This window comes from Zalophus californianus, chromosome 3 (assembly GCF_009762305.2).
Source record: "Zalophus californianus isolate mZalCal1 chromosome 3, mZalCal1.pri.v2, whole genome shotgun sequence".
Classification (NCBI taxonomy): domain Eukaryota; kingdom Metazoa; phylum Chordata; class Mammalia; order Carnivora; family Otariidae; genus Zalophus; species Zalophus californianus.
The window spans coordinates 151921769-151942507 of NC_045597.1; the positions used below are offsets into that span (position 1 = coordinate 151921769).

At 38.4% G+C, this 20739-nt stretch overlaps 1 long non-coding RNA gene across 2 annotated transcripts in view; it reads right to left on the reverse strand.

Annotated features, from left to right (window-relative positions):
• Positions 1-20739, reverse strand: part of LOC113919581 — a 202221-nt gene that overhangs the window by 174285 nt on the left and 7197 nt on the right. Inside the window, exon 3 of one of the 2 annotated variants that reach the window (XR_003519053.1) lies at positions 9095-9143. This is a non-coding gene — a long non-coding RNA (uncharacterized LOC113919581). Of the gene's footprint in view, positions 1-8972; positions 9144-20739 lie in introns of those variants that run through there. The other variant, XR_003519052.1, reaches the window with a different exon arrangement.

The window sequence follows — 20739 nt, forward strand, 5'->3', positions numbered from 1 at the left end:
ATTCTCCAGGAAGGTACTGAAGGATTATATCTGCTCAGGATTATATCAGGGGGAAGCTTCCATCTGTTCTCTCTAATAGCTTAACTTGCTCTGCTCCATATTTCTTAAATAGGACTTTGGAGTTTTTGCATGAGATCAAGTATTTTTCTCATTTTCCTGTTTTATTAAAATACACATTTATTTGAAAAATCATTACCCTGCTCTATTGCTTACAGTATTATCTTAGGATAGAGAAAATATTTTGTCACAAAGAAAGATTTCATGACATCTCTATGGCTACATAAATACTTAGGTATCTTCTTAAATGTCTTGATTGATTGATTTTAGATTGTCTCAGATTCCATCTGATTTCTCCACCTCCCTAACAGGCCTTCTTCAATCCCTGTATAACTTCCTATTTAATCCTGCTCGCTGGCCCACAAAGGTCATGTTCAAAATATTATCGTCTTTATGTAATGATCACATACAAAGCCTATCATCCCCTAAATGATTTCAATATGAAGCATGACCATAAACCAATGTGAATAATTTTCAAAGTGAACAGGATTTGAAAATAGTTCAGTAAGAGGAACTCCACAAATCTTAGCATTGAATAAGCACCTAACTTTTTTCTGCTGAGTCCTTTGAATATATAAGTGCTGTAATATTTATTTATATTATAAAGTCATTCACACTGTTTATACTTTCACTTTGTATTTGGTACTAATAATGCTATACTGTGTATTCTCTTTGGAGTAACATATTTTCTCGCTTTAATATTCATTTTAATAGCTCTCATAACATAAGTGGGTAGATTTTAATTTTTAGTAGTGCTTTTTTCTTTAATACATTCTCACATTTAAATATGAAAGACATGAAAGTGAATGTCTAAAAGATTTTTTTTTAATTAAGGGAATTTCTTGTATTATATTTGTTTGCCAAAAAACTCTTGAGCCCAGTAATTCACAGTTTTAAATTATTTGTTTGGAACCTTAGGGACTTTTCTGCTGTTTCAATCTCCCAATTAAAAAAAAAAAAAAAGAAGTAAGCAAAGTCCATATGAAGGCACTCTCAATTCCCCTGTGAAAGGTGGTACTTTATAATAATACTTTCCTCATGGACTCCTGTAATTTTCCATCACAAATTAGTATTCAAGCTCCTTTCAAGCAGACACAACACTGACGTGGTCTAATACATGGTTGACTTTGGGGTAGGAATGGAAACCAGCCCAAATCACAACGCATTCTTCCACTTTCTGATCCAAACGTTTTTATGTGGGAACAGGTTAAAAGAAACTAACCTTAAAAGAAAGAATGAGGAAGCCCCAGAAAAGCCACACCCAGTCTGGGGAGAAGGTGTAAATAGAAGATAAGCCAGTCTTACCTGCCTGCCTTGCTGACCAAGGGTATGGCAGTAGGTTGGACACTATATTCATGTTTAAGAAATACCCTCTAAAGTATGTTGAGAACATTGAGTTTTTATAGCCCTATAAGGCAGGTAGTATTATTATCCCCATATTTTACAGATGAGAAAACTATCTTTCAGGTCATTTTTAGCACCAGTTGGGGAATTGGCTTACTGCCCAAGTGAGTCATGGTCCAGATGCTCAATCCTACAACCATGAGGGCCGAAGACAATTACCCAGTGTTTTTGGCACTCCTTGCTTTAGTTGTGCCCAGCACACACCCTGAATATTTGATAATATGTGCTTTAAAAATAACTCCATATTGTACTGATTATCATTCAAATATCTGTGTTAATGAATACTTATTTTCAGTATTTATCACCAACTCCCATTTCAGTACTGATTTTCACCTTGGCCATTTGTGCCAATATAAGGAAGCATTGGCATGAATATTGGAAGTGGGCAATTTGCCCACCCAGCAGGACCATGCTCCTCAAACAAATGAGCCAAACGCTGAAATTCATTGTCACCTCATCCCTTAAAATTAAAGCTAGAATTGAGAAAGCTACCACCAGGGGGCAATAAATATCTTACCACATGGTCAGAACCAGCAGCCATATTTTGTTAAAATGACATTGCACCATCAAGGAATACAATAACTGAGCACCAATATAGAGGTCAACATAATTTTAAATGACAAAATTTTAGGTATAATTTGATATATTTTAAATTAATGTTTAACTACTTTAAATTAGCTTATTCTAACTCAGTTCTTATCCTCTAGCTGAAACAGAAATTTGAATATTCATCCTAAATCCAATCCTGAAGGAATCAGGTCCTTCCTAGAGAGGCTATATATTTTGTTACTTGAAACAAATTTGGCATCTGCTCACTCTTAGTTGCAGGTAAAAACAAGAATTGTACAACTGCCATGAGGAACTTGCTTACATGGAGTTTCCCAACTTCATACTCATCTTGCTCTCTCTCTAACAGGGGGGAAGAAACTACTGGAGGGGATAAGAAAGACAGCATCCTCTTCCTTTTATGCCTTGTCATTTTTTTGTGAGTTCATTCACAATCAGAATAGGCAGAGAGAGCAACTGATGGTCTCCAAAGTCAAGGATGGCTTTGACTGTGATGATATTTCTCATTCCAGATCCTAGATTGTTCTCATTGTTCAGGGTCAAACTTTCTGGTATTGTAGAGAAATTATTATTGCTCTCTAGAGGCAGTTTGGGGTGAGAAATGCTTGATTTGAGTTATTACTCTATCACTCACTGAGTATCCATTACTATTTACTGTAGTCCAAGGCACAATTTTCTTGACTATAAGAGTGGGATAATACTATTTGACCTTACAACTTCCCTCATGTTGTTGTAAAGAACCAAAACAATCCATGTGATGAAAACAAAGTGTAGAACACTATATAACACAAGGTATTACAATTTCAAAAATGCCTGGGAGGCAAACTGACCAAAGATGTCTATTTTTATAATACTGAGGGTTTTAGGCAAGAATTATTGGGGAAGATGGTAGAGTATAAAGCACAGAAATCTGTCTCCCCACCTAGAAAACAATTGCACTTGCAGAATATGTCTGATGTCACTATTTTGAAATTCTAAAGTCTATTGAAGGCTTACAACTTCCAGGGGAAGAACTGGATGGTAAATTGTGGTTAATCTCAGACAGTTTCAGCTCTTAGCACAGTAGCAGCTTACCATCCTCCACCCCTCAGACCTGTAGCAGGCAGCTGCACACATGTTCTAGAATAGCTTGCATGCAGTCTGCCAGAGCTAGGGTGGGGGAAAAAAACATGTCCTCCAAATATGTGGGATCTGTTCTCTGATTGCTGATTGTTATTTCTGACCACAGAGGCACAGGCAAAGAGGCAGGGATCATTGTTGTTATACCTCCACCATTTTTGCAAGCCTCTCTCACGTCAGTTGAAGGGACTTCTGGGGATTTAAAGAACTGGCATCCCTTTTTTTCCCCCTTCATTTTTCTCTTTTCCCCCTTTGGGAGCCATACACTAAAGACTAGGATATTCAAAAGTAACCACATATGTATAAAGGAGAAATTAGAAAGTCACCACACATACCCAGACAAAGGCACAACTTCAGAAAAGACCTGAAAGGACCTTAAATTTACATTTCAGACTGATTTCCCAGCACAGAGACAGCCTACAACAAACCAAAATAGCAAACCTTGTTGGGGGGTGGGGGGGGAAGAGGGAGAATCTTACTCCCCAGAGTAACCAAATTATTAGTCAAATGTCCCTTTTCAACAACAAAAAAAATCACAAAGTATAAAAGAAACAGGAAAGTATGGCCCATTCAAAGGAAAAATTAAACCCACAGAAACTGTCCTTGGAAAAAAAGTGATGGTGGATCTACTAGACAAAGACATTGAAACAATGGTCTTAAAGATGCTCAGGGAACTAAAGGAAGATGCAGAGAAGGTTAAGAAAATGAGGTATGATAAAATGGAAATATTAATAAAGAGATAGAAAACAAAAGAAACAAAAAAGAAACTCTGGAGCTGAAAATTACAGTAACTGGAATGGAAAATTCACTAGAGGGATTCAAAGGCATTTTTGAGCAGGTAGAAGAATCAGCAAACATGAAAATAGGACAATGGATATGACTGAGCCTGAGGTGCATAAAGAAAAAAAATTGAAGAAAAGTGAACAGAGTATAAAGGACCTGTGATTTACCATCAGGCAGACCAACATATAGATAGTGGGAGTCCCAGAAGTAGAGAGAGACAAAAGGGCAGAAAGAATACTTGAAGAAATAATGCCCCCGAACTCCCCAAATTTGATGAAAGACATGAACATAAACATCCAAGAAGCTCCAAGACCCAAGTAGGGTGACTTCAAAGAGATGCACACTGAGACACATTATAATCAGAGATTCAGCAAGAAAGAAGCACTCATCAGAAAATTTGGAGACCAGAAGACAGTGGGCTGATGTATTCAAAGTGCTAAAAGAAAAAAAAAAACCTGTCAACCAAGAATATATTTGGCAAAATTCCTTCAAAAGTGAGGGAGAAATTAGGACATTCCTAGATAAAAAAAAGCTGAAGGAGTTCATGACCACTAGACTTATCTTGCAAGAAATGCTGTATGGAATCCTGCATATTGAAATGAATGAACACTAGATGGCAACTTGAAGCCATATGGGGAAATAAAGGTCTCAACAGAGGTAAATACATGGGCAATTATAAAACCTATTGCTATTGTTGCAATGATTTGTAACTCCACTTTTTTCTACGTTATTTAAGAGATGAATATACTTTTTTTTGTTTTGTTTTGTTTTTTATTATGTTGTTAATCACCATACATTACATCATTAGTTTTTGATGTAGTATTCCATGATTCATTGTTTGCGTATAACACCCAGTGCTCCATGCAGTACGTGCCCTTCTTAATACCCATCACCAGGCTAACCCATCCCCCTACCCCATTGCCTTCTAGAACTATACTTTTAAAAATTATTAACTTATGTTTTAAAAACACAGTGTATAAAGATATAATGCTGTGACATCAACAACTGAAAGGAGTAGGGATGGAGATGTAAAGGAGAAGAGTATTGTATGTTATTGAAGTTAAGCTTGCATAAATCCAAGTTAGAGTGTTATAACTTTAGAATATTAAATGTAATCCCTATGGTAACTACAAAAAAATGATGCAGAAGTGAGGAAGGAATTGAAACATTTCATTACAAAATATCAACCAAACACAAAAGAAGATAGTAATGCAGGAAACGAGGCACAAAGAAAGCTATAAAGCATATAGAAAGCAAGTAGCAAAATAACACAAGTAAGTCCCTTATCAACCAGCCTTAAGAAAAACTCTGACACATGCTACAACACGGATGAAACTTGGGGACATTATACTAAGTGAAATAAGCCGGTCATAAAAGGACAGACATTGTATGATTACTTTGTTCATTTCTTTATGCGTTTATTGATGTTACCAACTCCATACACTGTAAGCTCTATAAGAGTGGGATATTTCTGTTTTCCTGACAGCTTTTTCTGTACCACAATGAACACAATGGCATATGATAGGGATCAAGAAAATTATTTGCTGAATGAATAAATGAAAACAATTTTTGTTTTAATTTGAGAGAGAGAGAGAGAGAGAGAGCATGTGCAAGCAAGCAGGGGAGGGGCAAAGGGAGATGGAGAGAGGGAATCTCAAGCAGACTCCATGCTGAGCGCAGAGCCCGACAAGGCTCCATCTCAGGACCCTGAGATCATGACCTGAGCTGAAACCAAGAATCAGATGCCCAACTGACGGAGCCATCCAGGAGCCCCATGAAAACAAAATTTGATTTTGTTTTCAAAATGTACTATCTCTCAGTTTCATCCAAAACTTAAATACCCAACGACTGATTTGTTAGCTTGTTCTGCTATTCTTGGGTTAAGGGGTAAAAAAAAAAAAGTGTTTTATATCAAAGCATATATTTTATCAAATCCCATATATTTTTATATCCAAATCTCTCGTTTATACTCCCAGCCTCCATATAACATTTCTAATCAACTACCTCCTCTTCCAATTTATTATTTATGAACCTATAAAATACTTGAAAGAAAAATACAAAAAGCATCCATATACTCTTCATCTAGACTCAATACTTTTTAACATCTTGCCACATTTGCAATCTCTCCCTTTCTCTACACACACACACACACACACACACACACACACACATACACACACGCCTCTAAATAACTTATTACAGCAAAAACTATAAAATGGTAATTTTCTTTTTCTATCATTCCTTCCATATTTATTATCTAGCACTAGTTGCAATCAACAACTTCTTGACACTGGATCATATGAAGGGAGATTTGTATTAACAGCGAAGTAGAGTCAGAAAAATATTTTAGTGGTCTTGATATACTTTTGAATCAACACCATTAGTATAGTCTCCAAACACAGAAAGTGTGTGGAGCTCAAAAGCTCTGAATACTGGAATTTACCACTATCAGAAAAAAAGAAATTCTGAAATATTCATTTTTCCTCTTTCAGTGCAAGTGTAAAAGTGTCCCTGTATTATTCTGTTATTATCATTGGACCATCTAATCCACAGACATTTTAAGCTATTTTGCTATTAACATTAAAACAAAAAGGAAATAAATTGATGATATGTGTTTGAGATATGAGAAACATTTTGAAATTGCAAGAAAGCTAATTTTAAATGTGTATAACATTTTCAAATGGACCCAGAGAATTGGAGAGGAAAATTCAGAGTCAACATTTCATTACTGACACTAATTCTGTGAGGCACTAATGCATTATTGCCATGATACAGTTCAATTGCTCCCAACATAATTTCTTAAGTTTAACTATAGTAAATGGAATTTTTCTGCCAGCAAGTTTGATTAACTAGTTAATTTTTACACAGGTTAGTATTAGAACTACTTTGATGGAGGAGGTTTTCTGGAAGAGGAGTCAGGAAGAGTCAATCTGGAATTTGAATTCTCTACATGTAATCTACAAGAATAGCAGAGAAATTACTTATGTTCAGGGTTTTAATATTGATTTGCCACTACAAATTAAGTGAACTTGAATTGCTTAACTAGTGAGATAATATTTAGTTCTAAAACGTATTCATTCGTTTATTCATCAGACATTAGCAGAGTTCCTCTCCATACCAGCTACATGCCAGAGACTGGGAATCCCTGGGTGAACACCAGAGTTCCTGCCATCGACTGTCCTCAGTCTCCTCCGGCTCTAAGGAAGTATCTCTCTAAGGAAGCAGGTGGAGGTAAGTGTAGAAAAGGATAAAAGGGGGACAGAAAAAGAATACTAAAGTGTCAACAAAGAGTCAAGGCAAATATGAGGATTAACAGAAAATGAAGATGGATCTCAGAGGTGAGAAGACTTGAACTATGAGATGTAAGTAGGGCTTGCCACAGACAGCTCTTTAGTCTGAGCATTATGCAGACACTTGATGGAGAAGTCAGGCGAACTGAAATCCAAACGCAGGTTGACTTGCCAAACCTCATGCTCAGAGAGGTGGGGGGAGGGCTTGATCTGCCCCTAAAAACAGGCAACTTTTTCCAATTCATAAAAAGATACTACATAGGCTATCTATGTCTTTAGATCCAAAGTTGTGCCTTTAAAACTAAAAATATTAAAAAGAGTGACAGTTGGTGGTGTTGATAGTCTGTACTCAATCAAGGGTCTTCTTAGTAATTTTCTCACATGTACAGGATTCAAGAGTATATTTTCAAGACTTCTAGGTGTACCTCTTGGGCTTATAATAAGCTGTGGCGACAGATTTCTTAACATGAAGCTTAAGTTCTTCATCTAATTTAAGAGTATATTTTAAGAATATTTGAGATGTAATATGTTAAAACAAAATACTCATGTCTTGTTTACCTTTGTATTATAACATTTTAAGAATCATCTTGTTGTTATTACTATTGTTATATGACTTGAGAAAAATACCAAGTTTCAGTGTAAACCATGGCCATGTATTATTTGAACAAGATTGTTTTCATTTACATTGCTTCAAATCTTAAAATTTGTGGTTCTATATAAAACAAGAGGAAGTGGCCTAATCTTTTTAAATATAGAATGTTGACGTGGAGTTTAAAGTCCATTTTTATCCAATTTCGATTTCCTCTGAAACACCTGGAAGCATTCCTCATGCTTAAAAAAATAGCTTATGCACTCATGCTCTTAAAAATTGTACCATGAGCCTAAAACACAAAACAAAACGTTGTGTGGCTGTGTATTTTATTGAACCTAGAATCTAATAGCTTTTTGGCAATCCAGTCTAAGACGTAGTATTTTTGATTCCTTACATGTCAAAAATTATTAAGACTTCACTGTGCAAAGCCTTGTGGAATTAAACAGATAACAGAAAAGATACTGTTTCTGCCTTCAAAGGTATAAGGTTATTTTAGTATTGAAATATTTCTTTTCAGAGCACTGATAGCAGCAGCAATATGGGTTGAATATGGGCAAAAATGTGTAGGTGCTATCTCCTGTTTTGATCTCTTTGAGGCACCCAGTTGCTCTCCTGGTCTCTCAGAGTTCCTTGTGCCTCACCTCTGGAAATTCTTCCCTTTCCAATCTCTTCTTTTATTATGTCCATATCAACATTACTTGCTTGTGATCTATTTTCTTAGGGATTAGTTCCCACAGTGACGGCTAGCTAATCTGAAAAACTAATCCACGCTAAGGTATGTTCTAGTTTTATCCCTTTGAGTAACATACTTAGGTTTTACTCTCTTTTTAGAGATAATACCTTAATGCATAAAAGTGACTCTATGGTGGGGATTTCTATATGCATGATGCATCATTTGGTGTCCCTCAAATAAATCATTTAAGGAGCTGCCAACATTGTTTTCCTGTCCTGAGGGTGGAGGATTAAAAAAATGGGCTAAATCTTTTTTTTTTTTAAAGATTTTATTTATTTGAGCGAGAGAGAAAAAGAGAAACAGAAAGAGAGCATGAGTGTGGGGGGGAGGGGCAGAGGGAGAGGGAGAAGCAAACTTCCTGCTGAGCAGGGAGCCTGACATGGGGCTCCATCCCAGGACCCTGAGATCATGACCTGAGCTGAAGGCAGCTGCTTAACCAACTGAGCCACCCAGGCACCCCAAAAATGGGCTAAGTCTTTGCATTGCTTGGAAGAGTTCCTAATTACATGCTTACCAAAACCCATGAGGGGCAGGTGGTTTCTTCCCTACCTTGTAGGATCCTCTGTTTCAATAAGCTCAGCCCAGTTTTCCACAATTCCTATTGGAAGAAAATATGTTTCTCAGAATAAGGGTGCAAGTGGCATTCTGGTCAGGACAATTCTTTGTATTATAGAATGGTATATTGTATGTGGCAAGCAATTTTAGCATCCCTGATCCCAACCCACTAGCATCTCCCCTGCTACCCTACCTGCCCAGTCACTGTGACAACCAACATGCCTCCCACACATTTCCAAATGTGTGGAATAACACTGGTGATGACTATTAGCCAATCCTTTTAGAGCCAGTTAGAACCACCTCTACACAAAGCACAACATACTCTATTAGCCACACCCTCACAGGAGGTGAGTAGCCTTGAACCTCTAGTGACCAAATCTCTGTTCAGGAATACAGTGTATGAATGGGAAAAGGCAGACGTAAACTTTCCCCTCAGCATCCTCAAACTAATTCCAGTCAGCAGTCTTACCATAAGTCAGGAATTCAGACTAAAGATGGGAAATTTTTCGGAAAGTAAAGGCTTTCTTCAGATGGCAGCTTAATAAGGAATCACTTGGTGGTTTGACATTGATCTTTATAATATTATGACAGTACCCTGAAAGAAACTATTTCCTTTGGGGGTAACATAACTTCAGAATTTCATCTATTTTTGGAGTCACATTTGGTCTCATTCAAAAGATCCTTTTTTAAAGAATCAGTACATAAGGAAAAATGAGAACAGAAGTCCCATGTCTCAAATGCCATGGTAACACACTAAAATATTGATTTTTTAACAATTGCTCACTTGACACAATTTCCAGTAAGTCAATTTGTATTAATTTTATTAAATTTTCATAGCCTTAGGATTAAAGGGTTTAAAGAGATAGGTAAGAATAAAAACTAGATAACATCATAGCAAAACAGATTTCTAGTTTATTGTAAGTAGATCAAAGTTTCAGGGGCTATAAAGAGTTTCATTAAGGGAGTAAAGTTCTTTTGTTTTCTTTTAGATAAGACATACATATGAAAGGCTCATAAAAGTGCTGTTTTATTAAATAATGCTCAAAGAACATGACTGAAAAGAAAATTATGTGAAAATAATTTTTAAAACAATTTATTTAAAAGAAAATTATGTGGGAAATAAATTGTGAAACAATTTGTTTAAAAGTCTGTGGTAACTTTAAGAGGATGGAAGGTAGGGAACATGACTTTTTTTTAAAGAATTTATTTATTTATTTGTCAGAGAGAGAGTGAGCACAAGCAGGGGGAGCAGCAGACAGAGGGAGAAGCAGGCTCCCTGCTGAGCAAGCCAGATGCAGGACTTGATCCCAGGACCCCGAGACCATGACCTGAGGCGAAGGCAGATGCTTAACTAACCGAGCCACCCAGGTGTCCCTGGGAACATGACTTTTGAAAATATGAATATGTTCTTGCAGTATTAATGGTTATCCCCAAAGTAAGGGTTAAGATGGGCTTCTATTTTAAATATTGAACATTTGGTACAAAATGATGCTGACTTGGTGTTATATAGGTGGTTAAATTATTGGTTACATTGATAGGAAAGCCAATTATATTTCTTCCCTAATGGTCTAAGTGTTGGTTAGATGTCAGTTGCAGAAAATGGTCACTCTGCTTCAAGTTCCAGGAATACAGGGGCCATGTTAACACTGCTCTATCTCCAGTGCCTGGGCAGAGTGCCTAGCACATAGAAATCCCTCAAAGGAGTGGATGAGTCGAAAAACATTCACTCCTTTTTTCTAATGTAACAGAAACACCCTAGATGATTCTCTCCCTGAGTCATTCTCAATACAACCTCTGACTGCTAATATTAACTGTCATCTGTATGCATTTATTGTGTGCCCAGCAATGATGACCATTATTTCATTTAATTATTAAATCGATTTCATGGCATAAGCATTATTGTCAACATTTTCAGATAAAGGAGCTGTAATTTGCTCAGGATTATATGGCACCAAAATGTAAATGCAGGCCTCCAAGACCTGGGTCTATTTATTGAGTCCCTGATGTGAGTGAGGCACTGTGGTAGGAGATAGATTTCAGAAGATAAGCCTCTGTCCTCTGGTGAGAAAGAGGGTCATGTAAACAAGTTATTCCATTCACTATTAAAAGGGCTAAAATAGAGAAAGGTATAAGGCAGTAACTAGTAAAATTTAAGGAAAAAGTAATTACCTGAATTTAAAGATGTTGCTAATCAGATAATGATAGAATGACAGGATTTATATGTTGGCCTTCCGATTCCAGGAGGCAAGCAAGTTATGTAAGATGAGTGAAAATATCACATCTGGATGTCAAATAATTCTGTGCCCAGGTCCTACTTCTCTTCAGGCAGCCCTGCACAGTGGGTGAGCCCCTGTGTGTCGAACAGTGCTGTGTTACCTATCCAATGCTTACTTCAAACGCCCCAGGGCAATTCTTCCAGCCCACACCACTTGCATCAACATGAAAAGTATCTCCCTGTGAGAGTCACCGAAAGGGGTGCCTCACACGTGAGACAAACCAAGTCCTTCTTCTCCTTCTTGCCAATGTCCACTGCAGGTGAAGCTTCCTTAAGGAACCTGCTGCCATCTCTGCTAAGCACTATTAAGCAGTCCATGACCCACTCTTAATTCTGCCTTTACCCAGCAAAACCACGGTAGGTGGGAGGAAGCCGCCTCTACAGTCCACTGTCCTCCAAGGCCCCACTGCTAGCACCCACTGTCTCTCACAGTAAAATTTCTTCCCCTCTTTATCACCTTTAAGCAAAAACTTATCTCAACAGAATAAGCAGCAGCAGTTTTCTGTGCATTAAACAGCATAGGGAATGCTGTTTAAATACTTCCAAGAAAAATGTTTTCTTTCCCTACTACTGAAATACAGGTAAACACATACACGCACACTCACACAGGCAACTTGGAGATAGATATCTAGCCCAAAGCTACACTATCGGCCGTTTCTCTTACCAAGCTGGAACGCTTAATACCCTGTTCAGATTAAGGGTACTTGCCTTATATTTGTGTAGTTAAAAGAAACCACTCTGGGGTTTTCCCCCCTAAAAAGAAGGAACTATATATTAAATATGAATGAATATTTACTTGTACAGACCAAAAAACACACAAAATGTCACAAATTTAAAGTTCAATCTCAGCCAAGACACCCTATTACATATAGGTGAAGAAATTGAGAATCAAGAAGACTATTTGGTGGTTAAAAACATACAGGTAATAGCGGAGCCAGGGTTAGAATTTAGGTTTTTCAATTCCCAGTCCAGTGCTCTTTCTTTGGGGAGGGAGGGAGGAGGAGGTTAAGAGAGGTGTAGTTTGATACTTTTTCCTCTCTGGGAGAAAGAAGAATGGATTTCTCTGTTCTCCCTCAGCTAGTTTTTGGTCAGTTTTTGGTCATCTGCTAGGTATGTGTCATTTCTGGCTCTTGCATTTTCAACAGAGCTGACTCTTGTGTACTGAGCTCTGAGCTCCGTGGTTTTATGGAATGCTCAACATGAGCCTCCTCCAAAGGGAGACTTGTGCAGCACTCCTCATTCTAAAAATATGCTGTTTTGGTTGAAATGGTTAAATTACTAAGGCTTATTTTATTATGTCTTGAATTGCACCCACATTCTTTTCACTGTTTTCCTTTTCAAATTCTTGTCTTATAATCTACCTCTCCACCTTTATGTTTTTATCTTTTGAACAAGCTGATCATGATATGCTCCACATTGCCTAGAATCAGTTACTTATGTACCCTAATAAATTCGTTTCTCTGATTGTCATTAATGTTCAAACATTTTCCCTTAGTCTGGTTGCCTCGATATACTGCCAGGGGGCCTGGAACATATTTCACCAGGACCAGGTGTAGTATTAATATTTCTGTTTTGACGCCTTCTCCCTGGTCCAAGGAATAGCTCCTTTTCTTCATCTTCATCAGAAAGTAAAAACCTATGCATCTGCCACATTCATAAAGCTTTTGGCTTCTCTAAGTGTGATGTGGAAAAAAAAACGTTGGGGGTGAGTTTGTAGCAGCTGTTTTACCACATTCCTGTGAAAATGCCTGCAGGCAAAAGCCATAAAAAGACCTTCGGCCCCAGTAAATCTGCCTTGGCTGATCTCTGTTAGAATGCAGGGTCCCAGACTCTACTATGCATAAGAAACACCTGCAGGTGCAGATTGCTGGAATGTGCCCCTAGACCTTAGGATTCTGTCCATCTAGGGTAGGGCCCAAAGACCCTTTAGCAATATCCTGGTGATTCCAATGCAGGCTGTCTGCAGAACATTCTTTGGGTTTTAGAATTAGATCCATTTCTTTCTTTCCTTTTTTTTTTTTTTTTAAGATTTTATTTATTTGACTGAGAGAGAGAGAATGAGAGAGGGAGCACAAGCAGGCGAAGTGGGAGAGGGAGAAGCAGGCCTCCCGCTGAGCAGGGAGCCCGATGTGGGGCTCAATCCCAGGACCCTGGGATCATGACCTGAGCTGAAGGCAGACACTTAATGACTGAGCCACCCAGGTGCCCCGAATTCAGTCCATTTCTTTAAAAAATCTTTTTCTTAAAATTGTAGCTGGATGGCAAGTTTTGAGAAATGGTATATAGAGGGGATTAACAAACAGATAGGGGAGCAGGCCAGATTTCTGAAGTCCCTTCCTTCTGACCTCTGATTCTATGATTCTGCATTTTTTTGGGATTATTTATAATACATCTGAATCCATGGAATTTAGGCTCAGTACAGAGGGATTTCTTGGCATCTTTTTCTCCCTACTGAAGATCCTGCAAAATGAAGGGTTTTGTTAAAATGTAGAAAATACGTGTGTAGAAGTTTTGGTAACTTTCTGGAGTTATTCTTTGCTAACTAAATAAAACCACAGTCCATAGTCTATGGTCTCTCCCCATTCATACCTTCTGGGCACAGTTTGCTTGGTTTTACAAGATTAGGACTGAAGTGGTTTAGTTTCTGTAAATAGGAGCAAAAGAGGAATGTGCCCTGAGAATTGAGGTAAGCCTTAGAACCTGAAGGGGAGGGCTTGGAACATCGGGACACAGCAGGGCTCACTTATGGGTGGAGCAGGCAGACCTTCTGTGATCTGACTTTAGAGGAGACAAGGGCAAATTTCTTTAGTGGGGTCACGGTGCCCAGGAGGACTGCCAAAGCCTCAAACTCTGGAAAGATAAAACTTAACAATATACCTGGAAGATGATTTCTTAAATTCACTCTATTACATATAAAGGATTCCCATGAATGTTTCCAGAAACTTGTTTTAACATGGAGGGGGAAAACTGCCATAGAAAGTTGGAGTGAGGGGTGTCTGAGTGGCACGGTCAGTTAAGTGTTTTGGCTCAGGTCATGATCTCAGAGTTGGGAGACTGAGCCCCATATTGGGCTCCACACTGAGCAAGGACTCTGAGTTTCTCTTTCCCTCTCCCTCTGCCCCTCCCCTCCCCCATGCTTGTTCTCTATCTCAAATAAATAAATAATAAATAAATCTTTAAAAAAGAAAGTTGGATTGAGGGAAGAAAATAATGCAAATGAGGTAGATAGCATAAAAATAGATAGCTGGCACCATGACTGTTCTTATTCCATTTATTTTATTCAATAGGCAAGACATACCATAAAATCCTGGAGAAAAATACCTGACTATGTGGTAACCTCAGCTAATGAAAGAATAGAAATTTTGTGTAAAGTTAAAGCACAGAGGGCCCTGACAAAGCAAATGCCACATACTTTAGAGCGAGGGCCTCAGGTTCTCACTCAGAGGCAGCCTCAGGTCTGGCTCTTAAATAGTAAATATACATTTAAACACCAACATGGAGATCTCTCCAAGAACTTCCCTAAGAGCTGCCTTCCACATTGGCGGTTTCCAAACAGGGAGAGTGTGTAGGAGGATGTCAGACCAGGATGGAGAGAGGAATCTTAAAGAAAAATCAAAGCCAGATAGGAAGGAAGACTCAAAGTGGACAAGAAACTTCAGGACAGACTGCCAATACAGACAGGCTACAAAGGTCAGACAATGCAGTAGAGATGGTACCTAGCACAGTGCTTGGCACTTAGGGATGTTTCATAAATTGTCATGGAAGGAAGGGAGAGAAGACACGGTTTCCTAGTAAAAGCTTCCTAAGTTATTGGAAGAGGTGGTGGGCTATGAAGTGTGCTTTCATTACTAAACGGTAATGGACTAAAAATAGAATCCAAACAGAAAAGGGTATTAGTACTTCCATTCAGAGACCTATGCAGGAGCACAACTCAGGAAACTAAAGCAGGTGGTTTAGTCCATTGGTAAATGATCCAAAGACAATGTGGCACAGGCTAGCTAGAAACAAGGTACAAAGATGTACCTGGCAGGGACATTTCTGCTGAGAGCTCAGGAGAGGGAGTGCCTTGAGGCAGTACTTGTAGTTTATCTGTACTTTCATAGTGGTGGCCCCCGCACTTCCTCTTTCTCAAATCCCTCTTTCTACATAAAGTTTAATTTTGCTCCAGAACCATTTGTGAATGTTGAAATGCAGTGAACAGGGTGAAAGAGAGGAAGTGAATTAAAGAGGAAGTAGGAAGAGGCCAGGATACAAAGGTCTTTTGATGGAAGCATTTTCTTTCTCTTGGTTCCTGCATGTGGCTCAAGGGGGACACCCAAATTTGACATCAGTTTGGCTGGAGTCATGTTCTCCAATTTTCCATGGGTGGTGGGGAGGGGGTACAGATCTTTCACTATATCTTTGGGTGGATTTTATTAGTTAGTAAATCTTGAACTCCAGCAGTAAGCATTTCCTGCATGCTTTCTCTGTGCCAGACAGTGGCCATTAGAGAAGTACCCATGCTACCTGGCCCTTAGAAACTTATAGTCTGGGAGGGGAGAAATAGTCACACAGGATTACTCATTTGCTTGAAAGAAAAGAACAGGATGCTATGAGAGTTCTTAACAAGGAAACATATTTGAGGAGGTGACAATTTAAGCTGAGACCCGAAGAGTAAGATTTTGTCAGTAACAAAGAGAAAAGGTGAGGGTTTCAGGCAAAGGGGGCCGCACGTGCAGAGCAGTGACAGTTTCCAAATTACAATATAAGAGGGCCTTAGAGGCAGCAATTTGAGTGGTGGGCTAGAAGCTACTTTGACATAGAATTTTGCATAAGATTTATAAAATATCAATTGTGCATCTCAAAGGAAAGATGGGCTCAATGCATACTATAAGAGATAAAGCACCCCAAATCTCCTTTTGTGCTACTACCATGTAGGAGCCATGAGATAGGTCAGGCCTATTTAAAGACCCAAAAGAAGGCAGTTGTGGCCCGGGCATAAACCTCAGTGGGAGACTGGCTGAAGACGAAGCTACAATTCAGGTAGAGCCAAGGAGCCTTGTTGCGAAGGTTACACATTGTTAATTTTATCCTAAATGTAATGGGAAGCCATTAAGGGTTTTAAGCAGGAGAGTAACATGATCTGATTTTATAGTTTAAGATCATTCTAGCTTGATAGAAATGAATTGGAAGGGACAAGGAGCTAACAACTGTTGAGTTTCTGTATGGACCTGTCATTGAGCAATACATATGCGTTAGTCATTTAATTCTTACAACAGTCCCCCAAAGTGGGGGAACTGAGGCCCTTCATGGTTATATAAATTGCCCAGATAACACTAGGAAAAGCAAAAAAAAAGTGTACAATTCGTTTTATTGTTGTGCAGTTAATGCATGGGGCATACCGATAATATCTCAATGATTGTTTTGTCATAAAATTCTGTGGGTAGGTGATGGTCATATCCAGAAATGCAGTGATCACAAAAGGGTTTATACGAGTTTTTGCAGCAAGGAAGTTCCTGACCCTGGCCGCTCATCCAAGAGATATTGGATACAGCCATGTATGATTAAAGCTACTATAGTATTTTCTCTTAAAACCTTTCTTAACATTGTTAAATGTGCAAAAGACCTCTTTTCACTGTTTTGATCTCTTTGTCAGGTTGTTTTCCAGGCAGTGGTTGCTAGGAGTGAGAGTTTATTATTTAGAGCTAAGTGGAGCCTAGATATCCCATCCCCTTAGAAAGTACAAAAAAAAAAAAAAAAAAAGGAAAGAAAGAAAGAAAAAAGAAAAAAAGAAAACCCTATGGTAATTGACTTGAAAATTATTTTTGCAACACCATTTGTACCAGTCCACCTGCTTTTTATTTACTTGTGGTTATCTCTTTTTTCTAATGGTTCTCTGCACACACTAAGGTTTCCTCCAAAACACTGTCCTGGAGACGGTTGGAGTCTGATTGCCAGGGCTCTTCAGAGACAACAGCTGCTTCTAATAACTGTGAGCACGTGCATGCTGAGTGACTACAGAGTCCCCTGCCATGAGGTTGAGTGCCAGCCGGCTGCACAATGCATGAATTACCCTTGAATATAGTTGCCTTTATTGTCTGATAATGCTTACCACTGGGGGAAACCCCACTGAGACTGAAGTTGTACCAACCAGGTTACAGAGACATTGTTCCACATCTGGGACTAGTTCCCACCCAGCCCTGAGGTTCTTGGCTGGGTATTCTTTTGCCCCTTCTCATATTACCCCTTAACGGTATCTTTGATTATTAATCTAAGAGTGTGTGTAGCTTTTTGCTCTTGCAAAACTGCCATGTGCTAGGCTGCTTAGAACTTTTGTCCAGGCACTAAACCTAAAAGATTGTTTAACATTGTTTGATATTTACAATGTGTCACCCGCAATTCCAACAGTATCTGTTGGAAACAAATATACATGAGATCCCATCAGTGTCTCATAATCTCCAGATAAAAGTTACAACTGCATATAATCAGAATCACATGCTCAGAATCACAGTTCAGATCCACGTGGCACCTTTGAGGTCACTTAGGCCAAGCTTCCATTTAATAGATGTGGGAACTGAGGCACTGACAGGTCAAGGGATTTACCCAGGTCAACCAGCAGGGTAACGGCCAGGCTGCAGCTAGAATTCCGGTAGCCGCACTCTCGGTTCAGAAAGCCTTTAGAGATCTATATCCATTATTAAACTCTTTAATATATAAACATAAGTTTAATTCTCAGAATTGGACTTAAAATTTATTTATTGGATCTCTTACTGTACAAGGACTTGATTTTCCTCTCAACATTTGGGCAGATACTAGGGAGTATACACACTTAAGACACTTCCCTTGGCCCATGTCACAAATTATTGAGAACAAACCACAGTTATGAAGGAGAATAAGTTTATCTTTAGAATGTCCACCTTTGCTTCCCATCCTCTCTTCTCTCTTCTTTCTTTGGTATTCCTTTCAGTCTTGCTGGTATCTTAAGATCTGTATCCCAACCTAGTCATCAGTCTTTGGCCTTCCATGCTTACCATTTAGGATAACCCTTTATGTCTAGACCTTTTCCTACCTCATTTCCTCCTCTGTCTACATAAACTTACTTATACAGTATATATTATCTTCTTAGTTTCTCCTCTCAGGTATGATGTTAGCAAAGCTCATAATCAACATACATGTGCTCCTGTCTTTGCCTATCATGAAATGTCAAGTTATCACTATCTCAGTCACTCTCTTGGATAAGATACTATTTCTAGAAACCTCTATTAAAATGTAAAGAATGTTAGCTGGGAGGTAAAATCCATGAAGGCAGTATACTGTGTGAAACCAATACACCCTGCTAGAACTAAAATCTAAGCCTGTCTCTCCCCAAGTCATAAGTATTTTCATTTGTACTATGCCTCCTGGTATGTAGAAATGAAATAGCAAATGTAGAAATGTAATAGCATCTGGTACTCAATACAAGTGTAGCTAATAAATACCAAGGCTGTAGGTGACTCTGGATTTTTTTTTTCCCCATCTGGAACAAATAGGTCAGTGACTATGTAACTATAAGATTAATTTAAGGAAAATTTAGGAATTTAAGGATTATGAAGACATGTTTTTTATTTTTTTGACTCAGATTACATTTATCAACTTTGGAGTTAGTTGTGGAAATAACTGCTGGTCAGAAACGGCATTCAATTGAAAAAGCATAAAATATGCTTATTTGAATTCATGGAGTCAAATATTTTGGACATATACTTTTGGGTAAATGGTCATTTTATAGGCTGACCTTTATATGTGCAGCCAATATGATTGGCTTCTCTATGATCCATTGCTCTTTCTCCCACCTTCCTCTCAGATTAGATGGAATAATTAGGAGAGAATGTTTTGCTGTGGTAAAAATAGCCCACAGATCAGGGCACCTGGGTGGCTCAGTCAATTGAGCATCTGCCTTTAGCTTGGGTCCTGGCTCAGGGTCCTGGGATCGAGCCCCATGTCAGACTCTCTGCTCAGTGGGGAGTCTGTTTCTCCCTCTCCCTCTGTGCTCTCCCTTCTCATTCTCTCAAATAAATTAAAAAAAAATCTTAAAAAAATAGCCCACAAATCACAGAAACTTAAAATGACAGTTTCATTCTCTGACCTCAGAGACCAAGCTAGACAGAGCAGACACCAGCTTTAAGTATTAACAGTTATAGGGACATAGGGAAAGAGAGAGTAGAAAATTATGCATTGGATTTTTAAGCTTATAACATTTCCCTGGTCAAAGCAAGTTGCATGGATACATTCAACTTTAAGAAAGCAGAGATGTGCAATCCAACACAGGTGGATACTGGAAATATTTAGTAGAGAGTGCTAATACCACTTCAGATTACTTATAATTCCCTGAACCTACCATTTAACTTATTTCTTTTTTGTTCTTGAAAGAATGCCCTTGTCAATCCTTATGTATCTGGATTTCTACCAGTAAATGCTACCACCTTTCTAGAATATTTCATAACCTCCCTGATAGAATTCATTTCTAGATCTTTATCCACTGAATATACAAATATATGTAATGTTTATAGCATCCAGACTAATATATTTTAATTAAGAGTTTACATTTATCTGACTTTCATCTAACTCTTCAAACCAAAAGATGATGTCTTCCTTACTCATCTATTATATAATCTTAGCTCTCACCATGGTGGTTGGTGCCAGTAGTCACTAAAAACAAGGTGTCCATAAAGGTCCTTTTGCAATTTGAATTTTTAATAAATTTCTTCTTCTTTGTGAAATATGAGAGAGGAGGAATTTACTTGATTCAAAGAAAATTGTGAAAGGTTCATTTTTAAAATATATTTCCTTTATTTTCTAGTTAATAAACTCCTATGTTACGTTAATTAAGCCTCAATTCAGTTATCGAAAATGATGTTATTTAAAATGATGGTGGAGGGATGCTTGGGTGGCTCAGCTGGTTAAGTGTCCGCCTTCGGCTCAGGTCATGATCCAGGGTCCTGGGATGGGCCCCCACATTGGGCTCAGCGGGGAGCCTGCTTCTCCCTCTCTCTCTGCCTCTACCCCTGCTTGTGCTCTCTCACTCTCACTCTCTCAAATAAATAAAATCTTTTAAAAATATAAAAATAAAAAAATAAAATGATGGTGGATATGTTGAAAGCAAAAAGATCTACATCCTCCTGTCTAGCTGGAAGAGAGATGCACACAAATAGAGTAATGCAATAAATGAAGATATTACCAAGTAAGCCCTGATATGGAGAGGAAGAACTCTTTAACTCTCCCTAGGTCGGGGAAAGCTTCCCAGAGGAGATGCCATTTGAGCTGAGTTCTTAGAAAAGATAAGGGATATCCAGATGAGATTAGTAAGGGGCAATGGTAGGGGTAAAAGCCACAGCTTCGAGAAATATGT